This window comes from Lepeophtheirus salmonis, chromosome 9, assembly GCF_016086655.4.
Source record: "Lepeophtheirus salmonis chromosome 9, UVic_Lsal_1.4, whole genome shotgun sequence".
Lineage (NCBI taxonomy): Eukaryota > Metazoa > Arthropoda > Copepoda > Siphonostomatoida > Caligidae > Lepeophtheirus > Lepeophtheirus salmonis.
In genome coordinates, this window is record NC_052139.2 from 27,756,157 (window position 1) to 27,770,328 (window position 14,172).

The 14,172-nt window shown below is 32.8% G+C and overlaps 1 non-coding gene across 1 annotated transcript; it reads left to right on the top strand.

The window, feature by feature from the left end:
• The first annotated feature begins 834 nt into the window (after window positions 1-834).
• Window positions 835-906, top strand: TRNAE-UUC (transfer RNA glutamic acid (anticodon UUC)). The gene has a single exon. It is a non-coding gene; the product is annotated as a tRNA-Glu (tRNA).
• Window positions 907-14,172: the final 13,266 nt, after the last annotated feature.

Here is a 14,172-nt window from a genome sequence, read left to right on the forward strand (position 1 = left end):
ATATGTTAAAGTGATCCCTTGGTTCTCGAATTGTAATTCACTGAGTGTTGTGCGCTTAATAATGTCAGTTTTGTTTTTAAAAGATTCGAATGAAATTGGAACGGATTTTTTTTTTTTTAATTTTTAATTTGTCTCTTAAAAATCACACAAGATAATTGTTTTGGATGGCTATTTGACGTGTGAGACGTTGGTACAAAGTAATACTCATGGTTTCACCCTAACTTTTATGTGTACATTTATTTATTATTTAAGGTACGGATGCCTTTTCACATGTGACCCTTTGTCTCCACTATGTAATCCAGGTAAAGGGTGCCTATTTCGAATAAAGGCTGTTAAAAAAAATATATTTATATTACTATTTGATCATTTTCATAAAAGTTTATACTAATTAATATATTTATTTATATACTAAAATATACATCTCCCAAACTTATTTCTCATACTGTATATTATATTAGGCAAATGAAAATGACAGTAGGGAACTTTAACTTTACAGGAAACCTCGTTAGTTCTTAGAATATTTTGAAACTTTATTTTGGGATTTAATTGAATAAAACTTTTCTTCACATAATAATCTATTCACCATTTCCTTTTATTAAAAGGAAATTTGAAGAAACTACGTGCTGCTAGCTACTTTATATATCACTTGCTCCGCATTCACATAAATAATTATAGCAATTCTCATTTTTTTTATTCTAATTCGTCACAAACATTAGTCAGAACATGTACATATTAAGCCGATAAAGGCGTGCGTAGTATAAATTTCAAAAAGAGAAGTATTCTCTGAACAAACAAAAAACAATATATATAGTTAAATAGCCTCTATTATATCCATCCCATGTGGTCTAATGGCTAGGATAGCTGGCTTTCACCCAGCAGGCCCGGGTTCAATTCCCGGCATGGGAAGTCTTTTTTGTCTTTCAATTTTTAAGATATTCTTTTAATTTTTGGGATAAGGGATTTTAATTCCATTCCGTAGTTGTATCCCATTACACATGGTGGGTAAATTATAGGTCCATTACGAGTTCACTGCCTACAAATAAATAAAAAAAAAAATAATTCTATAATGTTTCGCAGACTCTGTGAGAAGGATATTAATTTATTCCAAAAGTAGTTTTGATTAGTTTAAGTCATCATTTTTGCCTTTAATTTTGTTCTATTTTTATATTTTTTAATATATTTTTTTTCTTGGCAAGCATACAAAACAACAGTTAGCAATGACGCATACAACCAAGTATTCTGGAACAATTTACATCCCATATAAATAACAAACTGATCCTGAAACCGCTGTTAAAAGGCCATGCCAGACTGGATGCTGTGTTGAAATTAAAACTGACTGCCGTAATTCATTGCTCACTTCTACAATATTGCCTTTATGTATAACAGGCCCTTAGATAAAAAAATCAGGGATTTCAGTTACTTGTCATATTTACCAGGGATGTTTTTTTATTTCTTACACATAAACTTGATAAAATGACGAACCTTTTTGCCCCTATAAGGGGCAAAATCTAACATTTTCTCCCTCAAAAGTCTACAAATTGATGTTGGTGAACAAAATATAAAAATATGTATAGCTTTTTGTGAAATATGTGAGCATATATTCTTCCAGGCCCTACTCATTACTATTAGATATCCATCAGATATCTGTAAGCTAGGCATCTATTTACTTTGAAGGGGCTTTTATCTCCCTCCCAAATGTGTCTTGACTCCATTTAATTTTACTTATCAATTCATCTTACCCTTTAATTCATGCAAAGTGATTCTTTTTTATGCAAATATATATCTTGATTGCATGCCATTATCTTCTTTTTTTTTCCTTAATGACTTCAAATCAAAATCTTCAAATACTTATGTTATTATTATGATTATAAATCACGTCATTATCTTAGAGTGAACAATAATGATGAGTCGACCATAAAGAAAGGGATTGGCCTATAGAGACAAAAGCACAGGGTTAATTCTATCTAATGCTACACATTTTATTAATTTCAATTGTTAAAATTTAAACGACAGTTTTTGTGAGTACATTTATTTACCAAAATCGTCACAAAATAATGGTTCCCACAACTTTTAATCAATATGTGAGCCCTGAGTTATAATAATTGCCTCAACATGAGGCCTAAATCCATTGCAGACCTTGACTATGTCATTAGATTCCAGCTTGGTCCACTCCTTCTTGCTGGAAGCCTCGAGAGACTGGACACTCCTGTGAGGAGTAGCACACGCCCTCTCCTCCAGATGCACCTAAATGGAGGAGTCCAAGGGGGTTACTTCTGGATAGGAGTGTGGTCACATGTTAAGGTCCCAAAAGTCTGGAAAGTTGACTCCCAGGAAGGCCAGGGCCTTAGCGGCATGATGATATAGAGTTTCGTCTTGAGTGAGAACAAAGTTGCCCTAAAACTTTTCTCTAGCCCCTGGTGGCACTTTTTTATCTAAAAGTTCGATACAAGCATCTGCATTGAGCCCGTACTTCCTTTCTACAAAAATATAATAGAGTAGACTCCATAACGCTCAAGACCAAGGTTTCAGCTGGATTTTTTGTTATGAAGACATGTCTCACTGAAGCTGGGACATTGTCTGGACGTTTGGTTGTGATGTAAGGGTTGTTCTGCTTTTTCACAGTGGCAGCAACGGTGAAAAACTTATGCATGGATAGATAGATTCTAAATATTAGAAGTAGACAGTTTTTGTTCTAGAACATATCGTGTAGTTTTTAGAAAGTCAAGGTTATTAAGAGTTTTATAACAAAACATCAATTACGGCTGGTCTAGTATGACAATAAGAAATTTACCTATGCTTTTAATTTGACAATGGCTAAGGCCTATAACTATTAATTGGATTCACTGTATTTTTCAAGAGTTAGAGCCAAAGAATAAAGGATTTCAAAGGGATATATTTTTAACTTCAGTATCTATCTCAAGGTCTGCTCTTTGATGCAGTTCCATATTCCAGGAGGGGTGACGAAATCCAAATTCCTGCAATATATCTCTGTTTAAATTTTGTATGACGTCACAATTTGAAAACACATATGTCATAAATAATTTATATATAAACCCGGTCTAAACCAGAGTTTCTTAAGCTTTTTTCTCCAATTACTCCCTTTTTAGTGAGCCAAATCTCCGTAGCATTCATCTTTGATAAATTCCATTTGAACCAATGCAGTGCTTAGTACATAAATATACGCTTTGCTTTTTTGTGCCATTCTACAGCCCTTAATTTTTGATTGCAAATATTATATTTATTACAAACAGTTATCACATGGAAATAAAATACAAATGAAAAGATTCGATATATTTTTGTACTTAATTTATTTTGCCCATAAAAAGGAAACAAAAAAATGTATGCCTAAGCATTTGTTTTGGCTTGAAAAATGCCTCATTCTTCGGTTCAGCGTTTGAAATGGCGCAGCACAAATTTGATTCAAGGTAAAATAGATAGTTTCAGGATTTTATTTTTATCTCAACATTTCTTAAAAAAACCAACTCGGACAAGTACGTGGTGGGAAATGCAGCCCGTAGTGTGAGCGCCGCCTGAGCAACATAAGATACAAACTATCCACAGAATGTCATAGGGTCACCAGCAGTGCCGCGGATTTTCTCCAATGCTGGTGAAGCTGTTGTACTGCGGCGGCCGATCTCGAACTTGAAATTTTGAAGCAGCAGTTCTTCTGTCTGACCTAAGTCCGATTTTTTCCCTTGGGGCCGCACTAGAACGAACTTTCTTAAAGGAATGAATTAGGTCGATCCAAAAAAAATCATCCCAGTCTCAGTAAGACTTTCGAACCAAAACCCAACACTAATAACTACAAATACCTGTTTAATCTGAAGCGATGAGGATTTTATACCCACTTTCTTTATTGGCATCTCATCACAGTGGTCTTTGTTAAGGACAGTAACATAGTTAGAGTGATTGGAATCATGATGTAGTACTTAAAAACTATCTCGTAAAGAGTCTCATGCATTCGAGATATATAGAGTGAGAGATTCTATTCAAAAAGTGGGGGGGAGGAGATTTTTCATTTAATGAGAGGAAAATGATTATAACAATTGTTTTTTTTTTTAAATAAAGCTGTAATTCAGTCCCTCTTTTCCCAGACAATATGGTTCTGAGTTGAGCCCATGTCCATAGAAAATAACTCAAGTTTGAGCCTAGACTCGAATCATAGAGCCCTGAGCAGATATATAGTAGTGTTTGGTACACATGTTTGGTTCGTGTACACAAAAGCAAGGTAGAATGAGTTTTCTCAAAATTGAGTACGGATTACATTTGTATTCATTGACTACTTCAAGTAATCAAATTCTTGAGTATTCTAACGTATCTCCGTAATTTGAGTAATAAGGAGGTTATACTTGACTAAATATATACATATATAAAATATTGGGCTGTATGTTTTTTAGCTAGTGGTCCATTAAAACATCTTTTTGTTTTTGTTTTTTTATCTTTTTGAACTGGAAAAGTTGTTTTAGGGACCAGACATTGTAAATAAAAGAGGTAAGGAGTGGAGTAGACTACAAATCCAGGTCTGCTCCTAAGCCTGTGGTGCCCTTATAATATGATAACTATAATATTCATTAAACTAGGGTTTCCCAACCTTTACTTTACCTTTACAGGTCCCCCACATTGAAAAACCATTGTGTCAAGCAACCATAATATCTGTCGCCCCTACGTTCTCTACATATAATTTAACTGTGACCCCATACAATCTAGTGACGGTCCTTGTTTTAAGTGATATTACCAGACTGAGCCTCTACAAAAAAGAACCAAGACTGAAGACCAGAACCGAGACGGATAAAGCTGAACAGAGACCGAAACCGTTGAAATGACAGAGCCAAGACAGGGACCAATAGAACTGCTGAACCGGGCACAACCTTGGAAATTAACTATATATTCAAAGCATCCAAATTTAGGCTCTCAACATAAAAACAACCTTAAATAAAAAATCAAGAAATTGGAGAAAAATATCATTTATTAAGACGTATGTATTTTGAGTAATTACATATAGGCTTATTCTTCAAATTTGTGTGATGAATTAAGATACTCAATAATTTAAAGTCGTGACAGGCAGCTTTGCCTCAAACATGTTCGCTTTGCACTCTATTACCTCGAGCACACTTGCCGTCAAGTATCTTTGCTGTTATACATGCTTTCCTCCAACATGGTTGCTGTGTCACATAACCTAGCTCGTAGTGATGGAACGGTAAAAAAGAAAAGAAACTTCAAGCTTATAAAGATATTTATGTACTTATTAGAATTATGAAAGTCCATTCGTTATTTTTAACGTAAACTCTGATTTAAATCATTTGAACAAAGAAGTATTGATTTACCTCTGAAATATCCCAAAAATAATATGTCAATATTTACTGTATAAGATCTATTTTATTATTTCTCACGGCAAAAAGTGCTGGGCGGCAAGTATGTAGCACGGCAAACATACTAAAGGCAAGTATGTATGACGGCAAAGACGCTTGGCGATGAATGCACTCGAGGCAATATATTGCAAGGCGAACATGTTGGAGGTAAATTATCCTACAACCATTTACAATATAGTTGTGAACCTTTATTTGATAGAATGCACTTATATTGGTTACGATATGTCCTTTCTAATATACTAGATAGTTCTCATATATTTTGGCTACATTATGTGCAATTTGCCATACACCAAAAATCTTAATAAGAATAATTTGGCAATAGAAATTGAGGATAATATGTGAATACTCAATTTTGAGAAATATCATTTTAGCTTGTTTTTCTGTTCAGGGACAATAAGTAGGTTTATCCAACACTTAGTTGAAGAAGAACAAGATAATTCAACCAATTAATTATCCAAACAACTTATATTCCAAGATAAACACTCAAACTAAATATATTATACGCTTTCATACATATAGACTCATCCTGAGGAAGACACCAGAAAAAAAGATGGACTCTTATTTTGAGTCAATCAATATATTTAGTAAATAATGTACCATGAGTTTTATTTATATAAGAGAGTGGTCTGTAAAGTTCCCTACTTAACAAAGATACAAGACATTCTTTCTGGATTTGTATTTATATTTTTCAAAATAGTCTCCATGTAATTATACACACGTCTCCCAACGATTTTTCCATCACTGTAACACGTCCAAATATGTAGTCTGTGTTTTTCTCTGCAAAACAATTGTTAACAAAACACTTTTTGTTTTTGTCTCAATTACTCCGAGTTGGATCGACTAACGCGTCAAATTTTAACACAACCAGCCTTTATAACAGTAATATTGGAGACGATTCCAAAAAAAACAACTCCCGATGCTGATTCCAAAGCAATTCTAGTAAACATTCCGGATCCCGATTCTGATTCTTTAATATTTGAAATATCAAATTAGAAAATACAATTTTGTTTTAGGGGCTTTCTTGGAACTTTTGGAAAAAAAAAATGGAAAATTAAATTTCTGGATAAGCTTTTTAGTGATTAAATTTTTGAAAAAAATTTTCAAAAATATAATTTGACATATCTTTTTTTTTCAAAAATCAACAACTATTATGAATAAATTTTTTAAAAAACCATGTTTATTGTCAATAAATTGAATTTTTTGGAAAAAAATTCCAAAATCCCCAGTTGTTCAAACAGAATATAATTTTCTGGGAAAAAGTTCAAAAAATTCAGTTGTTGTTAAAAAAATTTCAAAAAGTTAAATTCTAATATAAATTTTTAGAAAAAATTAAATAAAACTTTAAATATTGTTATTTATTTTTTTTATTAAAATTTCAAATATCAAATTTTTTAATAAAAAGCAAACATTCCTTAATTTTTTTGGGGGGGTCGTATTTTTTTCATAACTTTGAAAGGTATTAAATAGTTCACAACCAATAATGAATAAGAATCGGAACTGCAAATTAAACATAATTTTCCCGAGGGCGATTTTAAATTATAGAAAAAACATCTGATTATCTGATTCTAATTCCGATTATTCGTTCCATAACTACTTTACCTAATATTTGTATCTATTTAAAGGTTACACTTTAAAAAAAAAAAAAAAATATTTTACCAAAGTTCGATCCTCTTTTTTCTTCTCAGTTCTCTCAAAAACACTCACATCAAGTCACTCAAACGACTGTTACATAATGACTCCACGTCCAAATTGGCTGAAACTTTGGTGAGGTGTACTTTAAACAGATGCTAGATACATGTAACTAGCTTTTTTATTTACAAGTGCTCCCATCTTCACGTTGAGTTCGGAAACTTTTCAGACACCCTCCTATGTTTATATAGGTTCTAGGATATTACACCCCAGGCAGTCTGACCCTGGGAAGTTTTGCCTTGGGAAGCTTCGTCCTCATACATATATTAGAGCATAAATGTATCTTCTAGATATAAGTTAAGATTTAAAATTAGTCTCCTCCCAATTGAAGGCATTTGTATTGCATTTTGGCATTCGGTAGTGTAAAATGAGTGCATTTAATTCAATTTTAATACATTTTAAAATAAAACATATCAAACGCTTCAAATTCATTATAATAAGACAAAACAATTATTTCATATTAATTACTCAAATGCCATAATTTCATAATTAATTAGACAGGACTTCAAATTGAAGTAAAGAAAGGCCTTAAATTATATGTAGAAGACACATTTATGCTTTAATGAGGGCAAAACTTCCCAGGAAGAAACTGTCCAGGGCGTAACTTCCGGTGACGGCTTATATAGTGCAAATATATGTAAGTATTCCAACTTTTATTGAGGATTTAAGATTAATTAAAAAAGTTGGAATAGGACCAACAAGAACTATACTAATTTCATACAACTTCACAGCTTCCAATATTCAAATAAAATTCAAAAGGAATAAGTAAATATTATGTAGGTTAACATACAAAAATGATGAATGTGCGTTCAGAAAAAGAGGAAATCTTATAGTATTTTTTCTTTTCTTTCTTCATATATACAATCAGTTTAAGCCGCTATAAGCCTGGTATTCAAATTTCTGGAATTATTTACGGTAGTAAATGATTTTAGCTACAGTTTATAACCTTTGTTTGACTTAAACGACTTATAATGGCCCCGATATGGCCTTTTATAAATATAACTCATACATTTCGAATTCTATAATTGTGACCATTTCATTTTGTTATCTTCAATTTGAGACGTGCCACAAGGGTTAGGAAGAATAATTGGTTGATAAAAATTGATTTAATTTGTATAAGGATGCAAATGTGGTTTGTCTAAATAAATAAAAATTTTATCAAAAAGTTTATAAAAAGAGAAAATCCAAATTAATTTTTTACTTCATATATATGTTCAGCGTAGATACAGCCCAAAATTTCACAGATATATTTGGGTCAATTATAGGCTAATTATTTAATTTACTGGGATGAGTTAGGAGATCCAATTATTTTAGCTATAATATAAAACATATTTTTTAATTTGAGTAACTAATAATGACCCCTTTCAAATACATATAATTGTAAAAAATACAAATGTGTTTCTCCAACATAAAAACAAGCTTGAGTAAAAATTGAGAAAGTCAGAAAATCCCAATTTATGTTGTTGTTTTTTTACTTCTAGTAACCACTACACCTCATTTTTTGCCGCTTTAAGTAATGAAATTTGTGCAAAGAATAGTTTATTTTAGAATTTGACGATAATTTGTCGAAGAATATAAAAAAAAATTATGAAAAGTCGTTCTATCCTGCTTTTGTGTTGTTGAGCACATATATCAATGTAATATATTATTTTTGGGGTTATTTATTGCTCAAGGGTCAATAAGAATCATTTGTAAATATAAATAAACGAATATTCGTCTAAGAATACAATTATAGGTAAGATTAAAATAATTCTAGATTTGCCTCACATATACAGGTATGCGCGTCTAAAACTGAGCACTCCTTTAAATTTTACACCATGCACATATTCGTGATTTTATTGAATTGAAACTGGTTTATACTTCGAAGCAAGGGTCCTGACTAGTTATAAACAAAACTCCAGCAAAATCTAAATAGCAACAGGTAAACAACAGACGATGATATGGAGAGACGTCGAGTCGCAATTTTGGAACTGACCGCGCTGGGGAAAAACCCCCACTGAAATTTCCAAGGTTCTGAACTGCAGCCGCACCACCGTTTACAGCGTGGTAGCCAAAGGGACACATGAGGCGACCACAAGATCTAAGTCAATGCCTCGAAGGTCGGACGAAATCGTTGCTGCTGTGAAAAAGTATGTGGAGGACAAGAGAGGCCAGGTCACCGTCAGTGGCCTCTCCAGGAGTTCAACGTCAGGAGAAGGACCATGGACCGGCTTGTTAAGAAAGATCTTGGCCTTAAATTCTACAAGAGAACCCCTCGTCAAGCCCTCAAGCCTGTAGACAAGGAAAAACGACTCGCAATGTCGAAGATTCTTCTCAACATGCTTAAGAAAAAGCCACCTCACTCGCCTGATTGTTCACTGCTTGAATTCATAGTGTGGGGGCGTTTAAAGGGGATGCTGTCAGGAGTCCAATACAAGTCACATATTGATGACGGAGCTGACTCCCGTTCTAGAAAAGACACTCTCGCTAACTTTTTCTGTTGACAGACCATATATGTTAATATAATATGTGATTTTTATACTCTCATATTTGTGTAGATTTTCCACATGGTTTTTCTCTCTCTCCTCTGTATATGTTATTGCGTCATTCATGTAAATGTTATTGCCCAATTATGCTAATAAAATCAGATACATCTTCTTGTGGGAGGTGGAGGCGCATTGTCAAGCATGTTTGATGAAAAGGAGTTGGTGATAAAGGAGACATGGCCTACGGTTCCATTGTGTTTGTCCCCATGTTTCAAGATGCAATAAATCAATGATAAGAATATATATTTATAATGTACTCCTGACATAATGCCCACAATATGGTCGTGTAGGATTTTTTATTATCTTTTTACAAATATATTTAACTTGTGTTTAAAGTAAGTCATATTTTAAGTAAAATCCATGTTATCAAAACAGGGTATGTCTACGTATTTGTTGTTCTGAGGGACTCCATTTTGAACAAAGAGTGTGTGTATAGTCATAGCTCAGCGCGTCATATTTAAAAAGAAAAGAGGAGTGCATATATAAAATATGCCCTAAAAAGCGTGAGCGGCTTTTTTTATTTGGCAATCTGAACAAACTTTTTGATTCTCCAAAATTGTTATCATTATTATACAATTTTTGAATATGGAACATCTAAGCATAAAGTAGTAACCAGTGTCTCTGCTCATGAAAGGCAGAGAGTAACCATTTTGGCTTACTCGCTAGTTATAAGTAGTGACGAGTTTTTTTCTGTAAGAGCACGAGGAGAAGGTTGGAGTGAAACATACGGTACAACTGAATGGAGGCCATTTTTAATATCAGCTGCCTCTTTTCATAATTTGATCGAGATCTGCGACCTAAAGATGACCTAATGGGACAATTTTGCATAGGTAGTTTTCATACCATATTATAGCGTTTCTATACTCGCTTTTTCCATAATTGCAATTCGAAAAAAGTTGAAAATCAACAGCTAACACAAGTCTAAAAAGTTGGGTAGTCTGTAAAGTTTCCGACTTATTAAAGGTGCAAGACATTTTTTCTAAATTCTAATTTTTCAACATAGTCTACACACTTCAACTAGCGATACTCCCATCTCTGTCACCCGTCAAAATAGTACTCGGTGTTTTTCTCTGCCAAATAATTGTTCACGAGGCGCTTTTTGCTTTTGGTACAATTATTCATAGTTAGATTGACTTATACACGTCAAATTTTAACACCCCAAGTCTTCATATTCCGATATTATTTGAATATATTAAAAGGTTACTCTTTAAAAAAAATAATATGTAATGACAAATCGATACTCCATTTCGTCCATTTTCACAAACACACTCAGCATCAACTCACTCAAATGACTCTTACATATCAACTGGGCGTCTAAAATGGGTAAAACTCTAGTGAGTAACTACCAATAAATACTAAATAGACGTAAATAGTTTTGATTTATGTGTATTGCCGTTTTCAATTTGAGGTCAGAAACCTTTCAAACCACCCTCGTTCATATATGATTGTTTCTTATAGTGTACAATAATTCGAAAAAGTTTGTCTCTATTTCTTCTCTTTTATCCTAGCCTTCTTTTATCTTGATTTATCACATTTGTGGAAATTTGAAAAAATATGCGTTGTTTATTAGTTTATGGGAAAATATTTGACATGTGATGATGACCCGTTCTCCTCGCCTTTAAACAATCAGTTTAATGGTTACTAATTGAACTATCTGTTTGGGTATGTCCAAATAATGTTATTGTTTTTAGCAGGACTCCATAATTTGATTTGTGACTGAACAAAGTACTAATGCAACTATTCATAGATGACAAACAAAGATGGTTTAATATTATGAGTCATTCGAAATAAATTTGCAAAAGTAGAGAATCACTCTCTTGATGAATAATGTGTAATTCATTTTTTTCACATACCTAACAACGTGTGACTTGCTGTGTTGTCGTAAATATAGAATAGTTACCAAGGCAATACTTCAACTATCAATAGAGGAGGATTAAATCCGGCTCCTTTCTAGGTATGTAAGTAGAGTTGTATTCAATATGAGCGTATCGTGTGTGAGACATTAAAGACAAAGATTAATAATAAGTTATGAGACGATTAATCAGAATTGAGAATTGGGGAAATTGGATGTTTTTTTTTTGGAATTGGGATCCCGATTCTTATAGGTATGTAAGTTTTGAAAAAAATAACTCCACTCCCCCCCCCCAAAATAAATTTCTGCTTTTTACTAGAAAATTTCATATTTGAGATTATTTTCCAAAAAATTTAAAATAATAAATTCAATTTTTTTCCCAACATATTTAATTTTCTTTAAATAACTATGTATTTTTGGAAATTTTTGCCAAAAATTTAGTATTTTAATTTTTTTTTTAAAAATTTTAAATAAAAAATTTAATTTTCACATTTTTTTTTTGAGAGCAGCTGGAAATTTTTGAAATTTTACTCAAAAAATTTAATTTTGTGTGGATAGTTGTGGATTTTTGAAAAAAAATTTGGAAGTCAAATTTTATATTGTAAATTTTTTTTCAAAAAATTTAACATTCCAAGTTTAATTTTTCAAATATTTTTAAAAAAAATTTAATCTTTCAAATTTTTCAAAAAAAAAAACAATTTTTGGACTTTTTTTTTTTTTTTTTTTCTACTTTGCTCTTTCTAACTTTCTCAGCTTGCTCTGTTTAGAGATAAGATTTGTTGTGGTCCTCCTCCTTGATTTTGCACAAATGTCATTCCAGATTGAAAAAAATAAAATGTGTAACACTAGATTAGATCAACCCTGTAAAGATGCGTCTGGCCCAGTGTTGCATAAAACAGTTTCTCTCGGTACGTAAAAAAATAAAAGAAACCGAAAATGAACCTGGTCACCCTGACAATTCGAAGAATCTTTGGGAAGAGCAACTTAGCTTTCATGACGTTTTATTAGATCAGCTGCAAGCAGTCAAGAGAAGACGGAAGTAAAGACAAATCCCACACCATATATAACAAGGACATATTGGTTGGAATTACTCTGATGTGAATCCTCAATTCGAGACTGATTTTTACACTCCCGAGCAAACCCGTATTGCTGTTCTATGTCTTTCTTGAACACAATCACTAATTAATACAAAAGTTCTACTTTTATGTTCCCTCTTCAAGAATTAAATACCGATAGTTGCATAAATACGAGGACTAATTTTTAAACACTTATATCTCGAGGTTCCGTGACCGGAAATAAAAAATCCCAGCACAAGTAACTCGGTAAATCTTTTGGCTTTGTTTTTGTTTTCTTACTCGCATCAAACAAAGTCGTTTACGATGAATGACGAGGCCAAACGTCATATGGTTGTCACTCTCCTCCACACCGGTAGGTCTGTCAAGGAGATAATCAAGGACACTCGATTATTATCCAGGACTACTGTGTTCAAGGTCAAGAAGCTTGTCAAGGAGGGAAAATGACTCAGGATTGGCTCGCTGCCAACATGCCATTTTGTAGCAAATGGCCACCTCAATCACCTAATTTGAATCCCCTTGACTACAGTGTGTGGTGGCAAATTGAGAAGAAGGCCTGTGCTACCCGCCATCCGAATTGGGACTCATTGAAGGCCAGCGTGAATGAGCAATGGGCAGCCATGGAAGACCATTACATCATCAATTTGTGCAAGGCTTTCCGCGGGTGCTTGGAGGGTGTCATAGCAGCTGATGGTGGTTATATTCAGTAATTATATTAAATTTAATAGCAGAAAAAATTCTCTATTATATAATTCTGAAAAAAAATACGTCAAACCAATTTTATTACACATTTAATTATTTGCCACAAATAGTTTGTGTATTTATTCAACTACCGGTAATTATGTCCTGAGCTTTGAAAAATAAAAATAAAACTTCTTCTTATTGCCAACTAAAAAAAACCACTCCTGCTTTTTAGGACATATTTTATACACTTCTGACCCTTTAAAAAAAAGTTATTTATGAATATGAGTCAAAAGTGATTTTATCTTCATTTGACTCTATTTTGCGTGTCAAAATGTATCCAGCCATTCACGCAATTAAGTTCCTTAACTTATCATTTGCTAAAAAAGGAATATGTGTACTTGTCACCATCAACCTTTTTATAAGGAAGGTTCCATTGACCTGGAGTGAGTCTACCTATATTCAAAGTATGTAATATTCATGCCTGACATGGCACATATTATTTTAAAATGATAGGATCAATATTTGTAGGGGAGACCGGTATAGTTGTAACTCTTTTTTTAGGGCTAAGGCTCCCCAAATATTGGATAAAACACATCTAGAATATTTGTCAGCCATGGCTCGAATTTATTTTAACAATATATATCAGTCGATCACTTTCCTCAAATTGTATTTAAATGTGGGTAGTCAAACGGTATAATTGTCCCCATAAACGTGGCTTGTGTTAAAATTTAAGAAAATTCTATTAGATAATATTTTTTGATAAATCAATGTAACCTTTCATAAATTGAGTTTTAAACGTGTTAGGAAAGAAAAAAAAACTTTTATGGCTTGGAGAAGACAAATCCCAAATTGTATTAGTACAATTAGTTGCATGATAAAGCTTTCTTACTCAACTAAAGTGTCTGTTGGATTAATCGTAGTGACGGCATGCAATTGAATTTGAATTAAAAATGAACTCCATCTGGATTGCAAGGGCCAAC